We start from the raw sequence: 16,725 nt of genomic DNA, 5'->3' as shown, positions 1-16,725 counted from the left end.
ACATTGAAAAATAATAATTGAAATACAATATACAGTAATATAGAATACATACAATAAATATCAATAAGAATGAGAAGCGTTTGTGTGTGTGTATATATATATATGTATGTATGTATGTATTTATATATATTATACACACTAAATTGAAAGCTGGGACAAGCAGCACGGCTGGCTTTACTCTTCCCTGCACTCTCCGTCAGGGCCTTTGCACTTCACCCTCGGCTGTGAAGGCTGACGAGACAAACTCTTCGCAACTACCATTAATGCCAGTAGACTGCGGCCTCATGAGTTGAAGCTGCGAGAACGTTTGAGGAAAACCCCAAGTGTGTGAAGAAGATAATTTTTGATGGGCGCAGGAGAGCATGCGCTTTTTTTTTTTTTTTTTTGTTATTTTTAGCAACCGTTAAAACAAATCACTATGTAAATACTGACGTGAGAGAGTCCGATGTATAAATGTACCGGACACCTACAAAACTGCCGATCATTACAGGCTTCATCTACCCCTGACCCATCCCTTGTGAATGCCCCTGTGTGCAGAGTAAAATACAAGAAGCCCATTTTCCTCATGGGCAGCATCTATGTCCCAGGAGCGCCGCAGCTTGTTAGCGATCTCATTGACTACAGTCATCATGATTCTGCTCTTCCTCACCTCGGGCAACAGAAGCCGTAAATACGAACCTGCTGACAACTGATAATTGAAGGGATCCAAGGTAATAAGAAAGGATCTGCATGGGGTTAATGGTCACCTAGTGGGATCTTGTTATTTCCTTTAGGACAGTTTTTGGTGAGAAAGTTTCCCGCCACAGAAGGTCTGGACTTTCCCTTGGTTGGTGGAAAGACAATCTGTCGCTACACTAAACAACTAATAATTAGGTGATGATTTGACCAGTGACGTGGCTGTTGCAAGGGAATTTAGTTCAGGTAGGAATGGGCAGCGATTGGCTGATTGTTTGACCTATGAGGGTGCAGTTGCAGGGGTGTACCTACTTAGTAGACACTAGAAATTATAGGTTGCTTCCAGGTTTGATGTCATTTCCGGGGGCGTGTTCTGACCTAGCAAAGGCAGGAAGAGAAGCTGCAATTAGCCATTTGTCTCAGCAGTCTGATGTCGACGTCTGTCGGCTGCAGGGAGCGAAGTCAGGTCATTCGTTATTGACAAACAGGAGTGTTCATTAATTAACGGGTTGATCTCTTAGATTTTTGGTTGAAGGGGCTTGATATTTGGGGGGTTAATGTTTGATCTGGGAGCTTTGGGGGGGTTAATGCATGCTTGTGGGGCCTGGTTGGACTCCCAGGGGGATTAATGCATGCTTGTCAGATCTCATTGGGCTTCCGTGGGGAGATTAATGCACGCTTGTGGGCTCCCAGGGGGTTAATGTATGCTTGCGAGGTCTGGTGGGCTCCCTGGGTTAATGCAAGCTTGAGGGGTCTAGGGGTCTGGTTGGGCACCGGGGGGGGGGGGGTTAGTGCACGCTTGCGGAGTTTGGTTGGGCCCCAGGGGGATTAATGCACGCTTGCGGGGTCAGGTTGGGCTTCGGGTGGGGGGATAGTTAATACACTCTTGTGGGACCTGGTTGGGCCCTGGGGGTCGAATGCACTCTTGTACCTTCTCCCATGACTGAAGTAGTAGACGGAGTTTGCGGAGCATGTTAGGATAATTGGCTGCATAAAGGGAGTCTAAACTTGCAGTCAGTTTCACCCCTAGGTAATCCAGATGGTTAGTGGCCCATTGAAATGGAAAGTCGTGTTGGAGCTGTTAAACAATAGGTGAAGGGAGGGATATATTCATGGCATAAGATTTTAAAGGATTAACCTGGAGACCAGAGATAGATTCAAAATTACTAAGCGTTTGAAGTAGGGCCGGCAAGGATGTCTGAGGGGTTGATAGAAGAAGTAGCATATAATCGGCGAACAAAAAGAGCTTGTGAGAAACTGATGCTATTTTTACACCCTGTATATTAGAGTTGAGGCGAAGATGAATAGCCAATGGTTCGAATGCCAAGAGGAATAATAAGGACGAAAGAGGGCATCCTTGCCGAGTGCCTCTACTAATGGGGAAAAGCCATTGTAGCGTATGTAAGCGGATGGGGAGCTGTAAAGAGCGTGAATCCAAGAAAGAAAGTGGTCAGGGAACTTCCACTTCCGCAAGACCGCAAACAGATAAGGCCAAGAAATGGAGTCAAAGGCTTTTTTTAATATCCAGTGACAGTAACATGCTTGATATGTTGCGCTGTTTGCAGAGGTGCAGCAGGTGGGAGACCCTCCGTATGTTGTCTGAGGCTTGTCTACAAGGAACAAAGCCTACTTGATCTCTGTATTAGAGTTCCCAAAGCTGAGTTCAAACGCTGAGATAGAATTTTAGCTAGTATTTTAAGGTCTATGTTAATAAGGGATATTGGTCTATAATTTAGACCAGAGTAAGTGGTCTGAGTTTGGTATCATGGATATAGTGGCCATTAAAGAGGCTCCTCCTGGTTTGTTACCGTAATTTAAAAAGTTAAAATAGTGAGGTGGGGAATTAGTACTGATGCGTATTTTTTATAATAGAGTGCCGTAAATCCGTCGGGACCTGTTTTTTTATTAATTTTCAAGTCCTGAATAGTTAGTTCTATTTCACTAGGAGTAATGGCTTGATTTAGAAGTTTGATCATGTTAGAGCTAGGGCTGGGAGGGGGGTAGAATCTAAAAAAGCATCTTAACGTTTCTGAGTTTATAGTGGTAGAGACGTTATATAACTGCCTAAGTTGTTGTTGGAACATATGAGTAATCTGTTGTGGGTTGGATGTAATGCCCGAAGCTGTACGTAAACGTATGGGGGGACGGGGTAGGGGTAGGCATTTTAAGCGGCGAGCTAAGTTAGAATTATTCTTATTATTAAGGTAAACGTTGTTGCGACCAACGTATGGCCCGGTCCGCGTTCTCAGAAAGACAGAGGTCAAGTTCTGTACGAGCGTGGGCGTCTTTGTACGCAGCAGGTGAGGGTATGTTCTTCATCCGGGACTCTAAAACTGATACCTTGCTCTCTAATTCAGCTACCCTTGCACATCTGTCTTTTTTCTTGCGAGAGGCCTCTTGAATGCAGAAGCTTCTTAGCACTGCTTTATGTGCTTCCCATAGGGAGAATGGCGAGGAAACTGAATGTTGATTCAAGGAGAAGTAATCATCAAGGTGATTTTTCAGTTTTTGATCAATATCAGGGTAAGAGAGCAATGAATCGTTCAGAGTCTAGTTGATGATCGGGGCTGTGGGTGAAGTGTAGAGCATGTGAATTGAATTGGAGAGTGATCTGACCATGGAGTGGATTGAATAGAAATATTTGACACATTTGGAATAAAGGGTGGATGCACAAAGATATGGTCAATTCTAGTGTACACTAAGTGACGTGAGGAGAAATAAGTATAGTCTTTAACTGAGGGATGCAAGTCTCTCCATAAGTCCACCCAATGATGTTGGGAGAGGAGCTTGTTAAGGGCAGCTGAGTCTGCAGAAGAATATGACGGCGAGGGAGTAGGGGATTGAGGGCTTGTGGACTTGTCAAGGCTGGCTTTAAGTATACAGTTGGAGTCCCGCATAATAGTGTGGTCCCTTGGGCATGTTCGGAAACTAGTTCCAATAATTGGGAAAAAAAGGCAGCTTGATGAGTGTTAGGAGCGTAGTAGGAAACAATAGTCACCAATTCATCTGAAATTGAGCCCGTCACCATTAAATAACGGCCTTCTTTGTCTACGACCGAGGATTTAAAAACGAAGGGAACGGATTTTTTTAAAGCAGATAGCGACACGTTTGGTTTTGTTTGGGGCATTCCCTAAATAAAAAAGCGGGTAAGAGGTGGACATAAACTTGGGGTAAGAGCTAGTTGAGAAGTGTGTCTCTTGGAGACATACCACGTCTGCTTGTTGAGATCTGTAGTAGCGGAAGGCCTTAGTGCGTTTGTGCGGAGAATTGAGGCCTCGCACGTTGTGTGATAAGATTGTTAGTGGCATGGTGAAAAGATGTTAGACACACCTTTGATAGCTGTTAATCATGGTTTGTAGGTAAAAGTGGAGGTATTAATATGGAATGGACTAAATTGGTGGAATTCACTCGGGCAAGTAGTAGGAATGGGAGATTGGGTAGACGGAACAATACAGTACATGTAGTTTGAGTAGGATAGGAGAAACTTATAGGGGAAAAAGGGGTAACTTTAACATTGGCTAAGCACGACGTGCTGAGCGGCAGTGTGTAAAAACACTGTGGGGTCATGTGGAATTGTTAGGGACAACGCAATATAATATATAATAAGTAAAATTAGATGCAGGGGGTGTATAAGAGTGAGGTGGGTCAAGGTGAGCTGGATATATAAGTCAACTGACTTAGGAGTAGTCAAACACCAGGATTTTGGATAAGGATGTTTATAATGTAGGGAATGCGGTACGGGTAAACGAGAGAGTGGATCTAGTTATGGTCTAGCGTCCCTGGAAAAAGAATTGGACAACGCAATTGTAAAAGAGGGGTAATCCTATTGAGTAGTTGCGTACCCAAAGTGGAGTGTAACATAGCATACTATATTACTGGATTAACAAGAGAACAATAGAATTAAAACAAGTCACAGAGAGGTAACAGTATTAATTACAAACATAATATTTGGTTTGCAACAGTATCGTAAAATATAGAACAAATCTCTATATAATGGATGGAGTGGGTCGAATGCACTCTTGAGGGATCTGGTTGGGCCCTGGGGGGTTTATGCACTCTTTCGAGGTCTGGCTGGGCTCCCGGAGGTGGGGTGGGGGGGGGGGTTAATGTACACTTGTGGGGTCTGGTGGGCTCCTGTCAAAAGTTAATGCACGCTTGCGGGATCTGGATGGGGTCCCAGGCAGATTATTGCATGCTTGTGGGGTCTGTTTGGCCTCCCAAGGGAAGGTAATGTAAGCTTGCGGTGTCTTGCACAATCGTGATGTCTGAGTATCTTGGGGACTTGATTCTTGGCAACGGGGCTTATGCTCAGGGAAGGGCCCGTCTGTATCTGTTGTAATTTGAAGGGGGGATTGTTTTTGAGGCAGACGCTTGACTGGTAGGGGTTTATGGTTGGGGGAGAGGTGCCATCTGGTGAGGGGTTACGCTTGGGGGCGTCTGGAGGATTATGCTTAAGGGGGTGGATGTCCGATGGGGGTTTATGCTTAAGGGGGTTGGACATCCGTTGGGGCTTATGCTTAAGGGGGGTGGATGTCCGATGGGAGTTTATGCTCAAGGGGGTAGATGTCCGATTGGGGTTTATGCTTAAGGGGGTGGCCATCCGATGGGGTTTATGTTTAAGGGGGTTGGTGAGATGGTCCGATAGAGGCTTTATGCGTATGTGACCAATGCTTGGGGGTAGACATCCGATGGGGTTTATGCTTGGTGGGGTGGATGTCTGATGGGGTTGATGCTGTGGGGGGCGTCCAATGGGGGGTTTGAGCTAGGCTGGCTCCCGACGGGGTTTTATGCTTGGGGGTGGATGTCCAATGGGGTTGATGCAGTGGGGGGCCTTTGAAAGGGGGGGTTAAGCTGGGGGGCTTCCGATGGGGGTTTATGCTTGGGGCGGGGGAGATTTTGATGGGGATTTACGCTTGGTGGGTGGAGGGGGTGTTTGGGCTTTGTTGAGTTTATCCTGTGAGGTCCACTGATTAGTATGAGGTGGAGATTTATGATTGGGAGAGGGAGTTATGCTGTGTGTCCCTCTGGTTGGTGTGTGTGGGGGGGTTATGCCATGCGGCCCTCTGGTTGGTGTTCAGGGTGGTTAATGCTTCACTGGAGCACACAAAATCCATGGGTGTATGCTGATTATGCTATGCAAAAAAAAATGTAGGTCAACCCCCCGGCCCCCCCCCTTCCCATAGAGGAGAGTACACTACCAACTGGCACGAAGCTAATCCGTTTTAGCTTAGTGTCAGTAGGAGGCGGACACGTGTGTCTAGACACTCCAGGCCGGTATCTGCCCTAGGTTTTTGTTTTTTTTATTAATGATTTCCCTTTTTCTTTCGGATAGGGCTTTTGAGGGGGAAAGAGTGGAATTGTCACTCTGATCTCCCACCTAGAATTATCTCTACCGCATCAACTGTGGTCTACAAGGCAGGGCTGTAACACATCAAGAGTGTTTGGGGTTCCCTGGCGGACAGTCCTTGCCATTAAACCCCTACCCTTTCACCCCCCAGAGCCAGCTAGAGTAGGGAGGGAAGACTAATCTGTTACCTGCCACCCGCCCGAAAGTCTGCGTCCAGGTTATTCCATGACCATCTTCATCACCAGTATAAGAAAATGTTGCGGGCACCACAAGACAAGTAATGTTAAGGGATCAACCTTATGCATACAAAAACATGCATGGAAAAGCATCAATGAGCAAAGAGTATGTATACAAATAGGGATCTCCTTAAAAAACAGATTTTATTCAATAGGATACAAAAAAGCAAATATACACCACAGTATAAAAACATTTAAAAAGCCAAAATCACTGACAAAGAAAACCCGACCAAATATGGTCCTCCCCAGGACACAAACCACAATAAAGCATAATAATACACAAAAATACTTTACAATGTGAATGCACTCATCAATAGAATAATGCAAAATTTGAGTATACAAGTGAGCACATTGCAAAACTCCAAGAAAGTGAATGGTGTGCTGCCAGCCCTAATGAGATCTCAACCACTATATAAATAAGATCAAAGAGAGTAGAGAGCTGGACAAAAAACACTGTAAAGGTACCGTTACACTAAACGACTTACCAATAGAGTTGAGCGACCTTGACCTTTTTAGAGTCGAGCCGGGTTTTGCGAAACCCGACTATGTCCAAAGTCGGGTCGAGTGAAATCGGCCGATTATGACGTAAAGTCGGGATCGACCGAAACACGAAACCCAATGCAAGTCAATGGGGCAGCATAGTCGGCAGTGAGTGGGGGCCAGGAAAACACCTAGAGTGGCCATTTTAATGTCAAAACCATCCATTCTTCTTAATGAAGCTTGTCAAGCGTAATTTACCTTATAATAATTGGAAGGCATTTGAAATTGGGGGTCATTTGGCTAAAGTTGTGGGGGGTAGGGCTGGTTCAAGTAATTAGTGGGCCCAGGAAATCTGGACCACGTCACGGCAGTGGAGCAGGGAGAGGTAAGTATTTCAACTTTGCAAGTGCTGTGAACCTGAGCAAGCAGGGGGGGCCCACTCGTTGGCATTGGCACTGGCACAGGGCCCCTCAAAGTACAGCGGTGTGTTTGCACGGCGGGGGCGCCTCCCACCGGCAGCAACACTTTTGCGTACTATGAGAGGCCCTGTGCCAGTGACGTCGCCAACTAGTATTCCTCCCCCCACCTGATGAAGGAACCTGCACTTTCATCTGCACCTTCCTCTTTGTCCCCGTGTAAGGTGGTATGGTATGCGGGAAGAGCAACCTGACTTTCAGCAGGGTCACAATGTTGTTGTGTAGCGTGCACGGGGAATGTTGCGTTATGGGTCAATGTACCAGCAGACTCATCTATCACTGGCTGGGCAATGGGCACGATGAAGTGGAAACACAGATATAGGCCCAAAGAAGAAAGTGGGCTAAATGCAGTTCAAAATTGGTAACACAGGAATAACCAGGGGGCATTGCAGTGGAGGACAACTGGAATGAGAGGCTGACACAGAGAGTAGGGCCAAATCAGTAAGTAGTCGAAATGCAGTTCAAAATTGGCAACCGTAGTAAACAGGCGGCACAGCTTTGTTCAGTGGAGGAGAACAGCAAGGAGTGGCAGACACCGATAGTAGGCCCCAAACCAACTAGTACGCCAAATGCAGTTGTTCCATTTAACCACAATTTAATGAGAGCCTGAAGATAGAAGCTCAGGAAAGGCAACCTGGGGAACACCTTGGAGTGTAACACACCATCTCTCTCCACCCCATACCCATTTTGTATGGCCTAATGCAGTGTACTTTTCTACAACTACTAAACGAGAGTCGGAAGACCGAAGCAATGGCAAGGAAACCTGGGGAACACCTTAGAGTGTAACACACCCTCTCTCTACACCCCATACCCAATTTGAAGGCCTAATGCAGTGTAGTTTCCAAGAACTACTAAACGAGAGCCGGAAGATCGAAGCTCAGGAAAGGCAACCTGGGGAACACCTTGGAGTGTAACACACCCTCTCGCTACACCCCATACCCAATTTGAAGGCCTAATGCAGCGTAGTTTCCAACAACTACTAAACGAGAGCCGGAAGATCGAAGCTCAGGAAAGGCAACCTGGGGAACACCTTGGAGTGTAACAAACCCTCTCTCTACACCCCATACCCAATTTGTAGGCCTAATGCAGCGTAGTTTCCGACAACTACTAAACGAGAGCATGAAGATCGAAGCTCAGGAAAGGCAACCTGGGGAACACCTTGGAGTGTAACACACCCTCTCTCTACACCCCATACCCAATTTGTAGGCCTAATGCAGCGTAGTTTCCGACAACTACTAAACGAGAGCCGGAATATCGAAGCTCAGGAAAGGCAACCTGGGGAACACCTTGGAGTGTAACACACCCTCTCTCTACGCCCCATACCCAATTTGTAGGCCTAATGCAGCGTAGTTTCCGACAACTACTAAACGAGAGCCGGAATATCGAAGCTCAGGAAAGGCAACCTGGGGAACACCTTGGAGTGTAACACACCCTCTCTCTACACCCCATACCCAATTTGAAGGCCTAATGCAGTGTAGTTTCCAAGAACTACTAAACGAGAGCCGGAAGATCGAAGCTCAGGAAAGGCAACCTGGGGAACACCTTGGAGTGTAACACACCCTCTCGCTACACCCCATACCCAATTTGAAGGCCTAATGCAGCGTAGTTTCCAACAACTACTAAACGAGAGCCGGAAGATCGAAGCTCAGGAAAGGCAACCTGGGGAACACCTTGGAGTGGAACACACCATCTCTCTACACCCCATACCCAATTTGAAGGCCTAATGCAGAGTAGTTTCCAAGAACTACTAAACGAGAGCCGGAAGATCGAAGCTCAGGAAAGGCAACCTGGGGAACACCTTGGAGTGTAACACAACGTCTCTCTACACGACGGAAGGGCTGATTCTTAGGAAGGAAGGCTGTTGGAAATAAGCATTGCGCGTCCGAGGGTGATTATATTCTTATTAGGTATATACTCACCCTCGGACGCGCCCTGCTTCTTTATTTGGAATGAATGTTTATTTGCAATGTGGTGTTGACTTTCTCTATTATTTTGGTAATTAATGATTTTATTATTTTCATTATTTTGCATCTTCTCGGCAATAATATAAAGAAGACGCGACAGGACAACACTCGGTGGATGCCATATGTGTGTTTTCAATTTAAAAAAACTTTCAGTTAACTACTTGCAGGAGAAAGTAATTGTAGCTGGTGGCCATTTTTAGTACTGTACCAGATTAGAGTTGTGTGTTTGTTTTTAATGTTAAAATGTCTGCATTTGATATCTCACCAGTATTTTCTTTTTTATAAGCAAAATACTTATTTTTATATTTTCTGATGTTGGTTCCAGGGGTACACGGCCAGCAGTGCCCTGGTCAGTGTAGTAGTAGTTGAAAGAATGGACCGCAGACAGGCATCGAAGGCCTAAAATAATAACACATGGCTGTAGGCAATTTTAAATTGGTTCCAGGGGTACACGGACAGCAGTGGTGTGGTCAGTGGAGGCCTAGTGGAAGGAGTGACCGCAGACAGGCATCGAAGGCCTAAAATAATAACACATGGCTGTAGGCAATTTTAAATTGGTTCCAGGGGTACACGGGCAGCAGTGACCTGGTCAGTGTAGTAGTAGTTGAAAGAATGGACCGCAGACAGGCATCGAAGGCCTAAAATAAAAAAATTGGGCTGGCTGTAGGCAATTTTAAATTGGTTCCAGGGGTACACGGGCAGCAGTGGTGTGGTCAGTGGAGGCCTAGTGGAAGGAGTGACCGCAGACAGGCATCGAAGGCCTAAAATAATAACACATGGCTGTAGGCAATTTTAAATTGGTTCCAGGGGTACACGGGCAGCAGTGACCTGGTCAGTGTAGTAGTAGTTGAAAAAATGGACCGCAGACAGGCATCGAATGCCTAAAATAATAACACATGGCTGTAGGCAATTTTAAATTGGTTACAGGGGTACACGGACAGCAGTGACCTGGTCAGTGTAGTAGTAGTTGAAAGAATGGACCGCAGACAGGCATCGAAGGCCTAAAATAAAAAAATTGGGCTGGCTGTAGGCAATTTTAAATTGGTTCCAGGGGTACACGGACAGCAGTGGTGTGGTCAGTGGAGGCCTAGTGGAAGGAGTGACCGCAGACAGGCATCGAAGGCCTAAAATAATAACACATGGCTGTAGGCAATTTTAAATTGGTTCCAGGGGTACACGGACAGCAGTGGTGTGGTCAGTGGAGGCCTAGTGGAAGGAGTGACCGCAGACAGGCATCGAAGGCCTAAAATAATAACACATGGCTGTAGGCAATTTTAAATTGGTTCCAGGGGTACACGGACAGCAGTGACCTGGTCAGTGTAGTAGTAGTTGAAAGAATGGACCGCAGACAGGCATCGAAGGCCTAAAATAAAAAAATTGGGCTGGCTGTAGGCAATTTTAAATTGGTTCCAGGGGTACACGGACAGCAGTGGTGTGGTCAGTGGAGGCCTAGTGGAAGGAGTGACCGCAGACAGGCATCGAAGGCCTAAAATAATAACACATGGCTGTAGGCAATTTTAAATTGGTTCCAGGGGTACACGGACAGCAGTGGTGTGGTCAGTGGAGGCCTAGTGGAAGGAGTGACCGCAGACAGGCATCGAAGGCCTAAAATAATAACACATGGCTGTAGGCAATTTTAAATTGGTTCCAGGGGTACACGGACAGCAGTGACCTGGTCAGTGTAGTAGTAGTTGAAAGAATGGACCGCAGACAGGCATCGAAGGCCTAAAATAAAAAAATTGGGCTGGCTGTAGGCAATTTTAAATTGGTTCCAGGGGTACACGGGCAGCAGTGACCTGGTCAGTGTAGTAGTAGTTGAAAGAATGGACCGCAGACAGGCTTAGAAGGCCTAACATAACAAACTTGGGCTGGCTGTAGGCACTTTTAAATTGGTTCCAGGGGTACACGGGCAGCAGTGGTCTGGTCAGTGGAAGTCTAGTGGAAGGAGTGACCGCAGACAGGCTTCCAAGGCCTAACATAACAAACTTGGGCTGGCTGTAGGCACTTTTAAATTGGTTCCAGGGGTACACGGGCAGCAGTGGTCTGGTCAGTGGAAGTCTAGTGGAAGGAGTGACCGCAGACAGGCTTCCAAGGCCTAACATAACAAACTTGGGCTGGCTGTAGGCACTTTTAAATTGGTTCCAGGGGTACACGGGCAGCAGTGGTCTGGTCAGTGGAAGTCTAGTGGAAGGAGTGACCGCAGACAGGCTTCCAAGGCCTAACATAACAAACTTGGGCTGGCTGTAGGCACTTTTAAATTGGTTCCAGGGGTACACGGGCAGCAGTGGTCTGGTCAGTGGAAGTCTAGTGGAAGGAGTGACCGCAGACAGGCTTCCAAGGCCTAACATAACAAACTTGGGCTGGCTGTAGGCACTTTTAAATTGGTTCCAGGGGTACACGGGCAGCAGTGGTCTGGTCAGTGGAAGTCTAGTGGAAGGAGTGACCGCAGACAGGCTTCCAAGGCCTAACATAACAAACTTGGGCTGGCTGTAGGCACTTTTAAATTGGTTCCAGGGGTACACGGGCAGCAGTGGTCTGGTCAGTGGAAGTCTAGTGGAAGGAGTGACCGCAGACAGGCTTCGAAGGCCTAACATAACAAAATTGGGCTGGCTGTAGGCACTTTAAATTGGTTCCAGGGGTACATGGGCAGCAGTGTATGGTCAGTGGAAGTCTAGTGGAAGGAGTGACGGCAGACAGTCTTCGAAGGCCTAACATAACAAAATTGGGCTGACTGTAGGCACTTTTAAATTGGTTCCAGGGTAACACGGCCAGCAGTGGCCTGGTCAGTGTAGTAGTTGTAGAAAGAAGGGACCGCAGACAGGCTTCGAAGGCCTAACATAACAAAAATGTCAAAACAATGGTATTGTCAGTGCCAGGCATTGAAGGATGTCAGCGGCTAGACTACACATTGGTGAAGCTGTGAGAGATAATTTTGCTAGTGGTAGAGCACTGTTTGAGCTGGGGGGGGGAACTGTCTTGTGGCCGGCGGTACAGGCACAGGGCCCCTCATATTACAACGGTGTGTCTGACGTTGGGTGCGCACCACCACCGCCAGAGACACTTTATTGTACTATGAGGGACCCAGTGGCAGTGCCGTCGACCAAAAGCGGCCACACCCACCTCTTCAGACAAACAGCACTCTCAAGGGTCCAAGCGCAAAGTGGCGATAGCACGGCCCCGTGTGGGGAGTTTGGCCATTTCGTGAGGTGGAAACATGTCGTATGCTGGACAATCAGGTGAAGAAAATTACGAGATTGGAAAAGTCATTCAGAATAGTCCACAGGCAAGACCTTTTCATAGGAAAGCTAGGTGTCAGCCGGGCAGGGTGGGGCAAAAGATTTTGAAATCCAGTTGTGGTTCATTTTAATGAAGGTTAGATCATCTACATTTTGGGTAGCCAGACGAGTCCTTTTTTCTGTTAGTATTGAACCTGCAGCACTGAATACTCTTTCTGATAGGACACTAGCTGCCGGGCAAGCAAGCTCCTGCAATGCATATTCTGCCAATTCTGGCCAGGTGTCTAATTTGGATGCCCAGTAATCAAATGGGAATGACGGTTGAGGGAGAACGTCGATAAGGGATGAAAAATAGTTTGTAACCATACTGGACAAATGTTGTCTCCTGTCACTTTGAATTGATGCTGCAGTACCTGTCCTGTCTGCGGTCATAGAAAAATCACTCCACAACCTGGTCAGAAAACCCCTCTGTCCAACGCCACTTCTGATTTCTGCCCCTCTAACACCTCTGGTCTGCTGGCCCCTGGAGCTCGTGTGAGAACGATCACGGGCGCTGTGTGCAGGGAATGCCAGAAGCAAACGGTCAACAAGAGTTGATTGTTTTGTTGCTAATATTAGTTCCAAGTTCTCATGTGGCATAATATTTTGCAATTTGCCTTTATAGCGAGGATCAAGGAGGCAGGCCAACCAGTAATCGTCATCGTTCATCATTTTTGTAATGCGTGTGTCCCTTTTGAGGATACGCAAGGCATAATCCGCCATGTGGGCCAAAGTTCCCGTTGTCAAATCTGCGGTTGTGCTTGGTTGAGGGGCAGTTGCAGGCAAATCTACGTCACTTGTGTCCCTCAAAAAACCAGAACCCGGCCTTGCCACGCCACCAATTTCCCGTGCCCCCGGGAAAGCTTCCTCATTAAAAATATACTCATCCCCATCATCCTCCTCATCCTCCACCTCCTCTTCGCCCGGTACCTCGTCATGTACACTGCCCTGACCAGACAATCGCTGACTGTCATCAAGGCTTTCCTCTTCCTCTGGTGCAGACGCCTGATCCTTTATGTGCGTCAAACTTTGCATCAGCAGACGCATTAGGGGGATGCTCATGCTTATTATGGCGTTGTCTGCACTAACCAGCCGTGTGCATTCCTCAAAACACTGAAGGACTTGACACATGTCTTGAATCTTCGACCACTGCACACCTGACAACTCCATGTCTGCCATCCTACTGCCTGCCCGTGTATGTGTATCCTCCCACAAAAACATAACAGCCCGCCTCTGTTCGCACAGTCTCTGAAGCATGTGCAGTGTTGAGTTCCACCTTGTTGCAACGTCTATGATTAGGCGATGCTGGGGAAGGTTCAAAGAACGCTGATAGGTCTGCATACGGCTGTAGTGTACAGGCGAACGGCGGATATGTGCGCAAAGTCCACGCACTTTGAGGAGCAGGTCGGATAACCCCGGATAACTTTTCAGGAAGCACTGCACCACCAGGTTTAAGGTGTGAGCCAGGCAAGGAATGTGTTTCAGTTGGGAAAGGGAGATGGCAGCCATGAAATTCCTTCCGTTATCACTCACTACCTTGCCTGCCTCAAGATCTACAGTGCCCAGCCACGACTGCGTTTCTTGCTGCAAGAACTCGGACAGAACTTCCGCGGTGTGTCTATTGTCGCCCAAACACTTCATAGCCAATACAGCCTGCTGACGTATGCCAGTAGCTGCCCCATAATGGGAGACCTGGTGTGCAACAGTGGCAGGTGCGGATGGAGTGTTTGTGCGACTGCGGTCTGTGGACGAGCTCTTGCTTCTGCAGGAGGACGAGGAGGAGGAGGAGGAGGGGGTGCGAACGGCTACAGACAACTGTTTACTAGACCGTGGGCTAGGCAGAACTGTCCCAAACTTGCTGTCCCCTGTGGACCCTGAATCCACCACATTTACCCAGTGTGCCGTGATGGACACGTAACGTCCCTGGCCATGCCTACTGGTCCATGCATCTGTTGTCAGGTGCACCTTTGTGCTCACAGATTGCCTGAGTGCATGGACGATGCGCTCTTTAACATGCTGGTGGAGGGCTGGGATGGCTTTTCTGGAAAAAAAGTGTCGACTGGGTAGCTCGTAGCGTGGTACAGCGTAGTCCATCAGGTCTTTGAAAGCTTCGCTTTCAACTAACCGGTAGGGCATCATCTCTAACGAGATTAGTCTAGCTATGTGGGCGTTCAAACCCTGTGTACGCGGATGCGAGGCTAAGTATTTCCTTTTTCTAACCATAGTCTCATGTAGGGTGAGCTGGACTGGAGAGCTGGAGATCGTGGAACTAGCGGGGGTGCCGGTGGACATGGCAGACTGAGAGACGGTGGGAGATGGTATTGTTGCCGCCGGTGCCCTAGATGCAGTGTTTCCTACTACGAAACTGGTGATTCCCTGACCCTGACTGCTTTGGCCTGGCAAAGATACCTGCACAGATACAGCAGGTGGTGCGCTAAATGGTGGTCCTACACTGCCGGAAGGGATGTTGCGTTGATGACTAGCTTCATTGGCCGAGGGTGCAACAACCTTAAGGGACGTTTGGTAGTTAGTCCAAGCTTTCAAATGCATGGTGGTTAAATGTCTATGCATGCAACTAGTATTGAGACTTTTCAGATTCTGACCTCTGCTTAAGGAAGTAGAACATTTTTGACAGATGACTTTGCGCTGATCAATTGGATGTTGTTTAAAAAAATGCCAGACTGCACTCTTTCTAGCATCGGATACCTTTTCAGGCATTGCAGACTGAGCTTTAACCGGATGGCCACGCTGTCCTCCACCAGGTTTTGGCTTTGCCACGCGTTTTGGGCAAGATACGGGCCCGGCAGATGGAACCTGTGGCGATGTTGATGCCTGCTGCGGCCCCTCCTCCTCCTCTGCTTCAGAACTGCTGCCGCCTGCACCCTGTTCCCCCAATGGCTGCCAATCGGGGTCAAGAACTGGGTCATCTAATAACTCTTCTTGTACCTCCTGCGCAACTTCGTCTGTGTCACCGTGTCGTTCGGTGGTATAGCGTTCGTGATGGGGCAACATAGTCTCATCAGGGTCTGATTCTTGATCAGCACCCTGCGAGGGCAATGTTGTGGTCTGAGTCAAAGGACCAGCATAGTAGTCTGGCTGTGGCTGTGCGTCAGTGCACTCCATGTCAGATTCAATTTGTAATGGGCATGGACTGTTAACTGCTTCACTTTCTAAGCCAGGGACGGTATGTGTAAAGAGCTCCATGGAGTAACCCGTTGTGTCGCCTGCTGCATTCTTCTCTGTTGTTGTTTTTGCTGAAGAGGACAAGGAAGTGACTTGTCCCTGACCGTGAACATCCACTAACGACGCGCTGCTTTTACTTTTACCAGTTTCACGAGATGAGGCAAAAGAGCTAGAGGCTGAGTCAGCAAGATAAGCCAAAACTTGCTCTTGCTGCTCCGGCTTTAAAAGCGGTTTTCCTAATCCCAGAAAAGGGAGCGTTCGAGGCCTTGTGTAGCCGGACGACGAACCTGGCTCCACAGCTCCAGACTTAGGTGCAATATTTTTTCCCCCACGACCACCTGATGCTCCACCACTACCACTACCCTCATTACCAGCTGACAATGAACGCCCCCGGCCACGACCTCTTCCACTAGACTTCCTCATTGTTTTAAAAACGTAACCAAACTAACGTTATTTGTTGCAGTCACACAACTTACACGGTGAGCTATAACTTCAGTATGATTTAGCTACCCCTTTACAGGTTGGTGAGACCACAGCGAAAATCAGGCCCAATGTTACACACTCTTTTTTTGGTGGCTGCAAATTAGAGAGATGCCCCACACGCAGGACTGTCACTGAAGCACAAATGTTAATATTAATGTCACACTATTATTTTTTTTTTATTTTTATTTTTTTCAGGAACACTTTAGAAACCCCCCAAAAAAAAAAAAATAGATTTTTGCAGGGAGAATTTAGAAAACAAATGTAACAAACTATATGCTTTCTATGGGCCACTGAGTGAGAGATGACGCACACAGGAATCAGGAGTGGCACACAAGCCCAGAGGCCAATATTTTTCTACCAATGATTGATGGAGTTATTTTCTCTGGTAGATTTTGGAACCCAAATCAAGGAAAAAAAATGTAGGCTTTCTATGGACCACAATTGGAGAGAGAGAGAGAGAGAGATGGCACACCCAGGAGTCAAGACTGGCACACAAGCAGAAAGGCCAATATTAATCTCCCACTGTTTTTTTTTTGTTTTTTTTTTTTCAGGGAGACTTTAGAAAAAAAAATAATAAAAAAAATATGATTTTATCAGGAAGAATTT

At 47.3% G+C, this 16,725-nt stretch overlaps 1 protein-coding gene across 1 annotated transcript in view; it reads left to right on the top strand.

The window, feature by feature from the left end:
• Positions 1-16,725, top strand: part of LOC138645308 (zinc finger protein 665-like) — a 171,669-nt gene that overhangs the window by 93,258 nt on the left and 61,686 nt on the right. The window lies entirely within an intron of this gene.

This window comes from Ranitomeya imitator, chromosome 7, assembly GCF_032444005.1.
Source record: "Ranitomeya imitator isolate aRanImi1 chromosome 7, aRanImi1.pri, whole genome shotgun sequence".
In the NCBI taxonomy this organism is placed as follows: Eukaryota; Metazoa; Chordata; class Amphibia; order Anura; family Dendrobatidae; genus Ranitomeya; species Ranitomeya imitator.
Note: the sequence above shows the minus strand (reverse complement) of the source record. Positions and strands in the feature narration are given on the sequence as shown.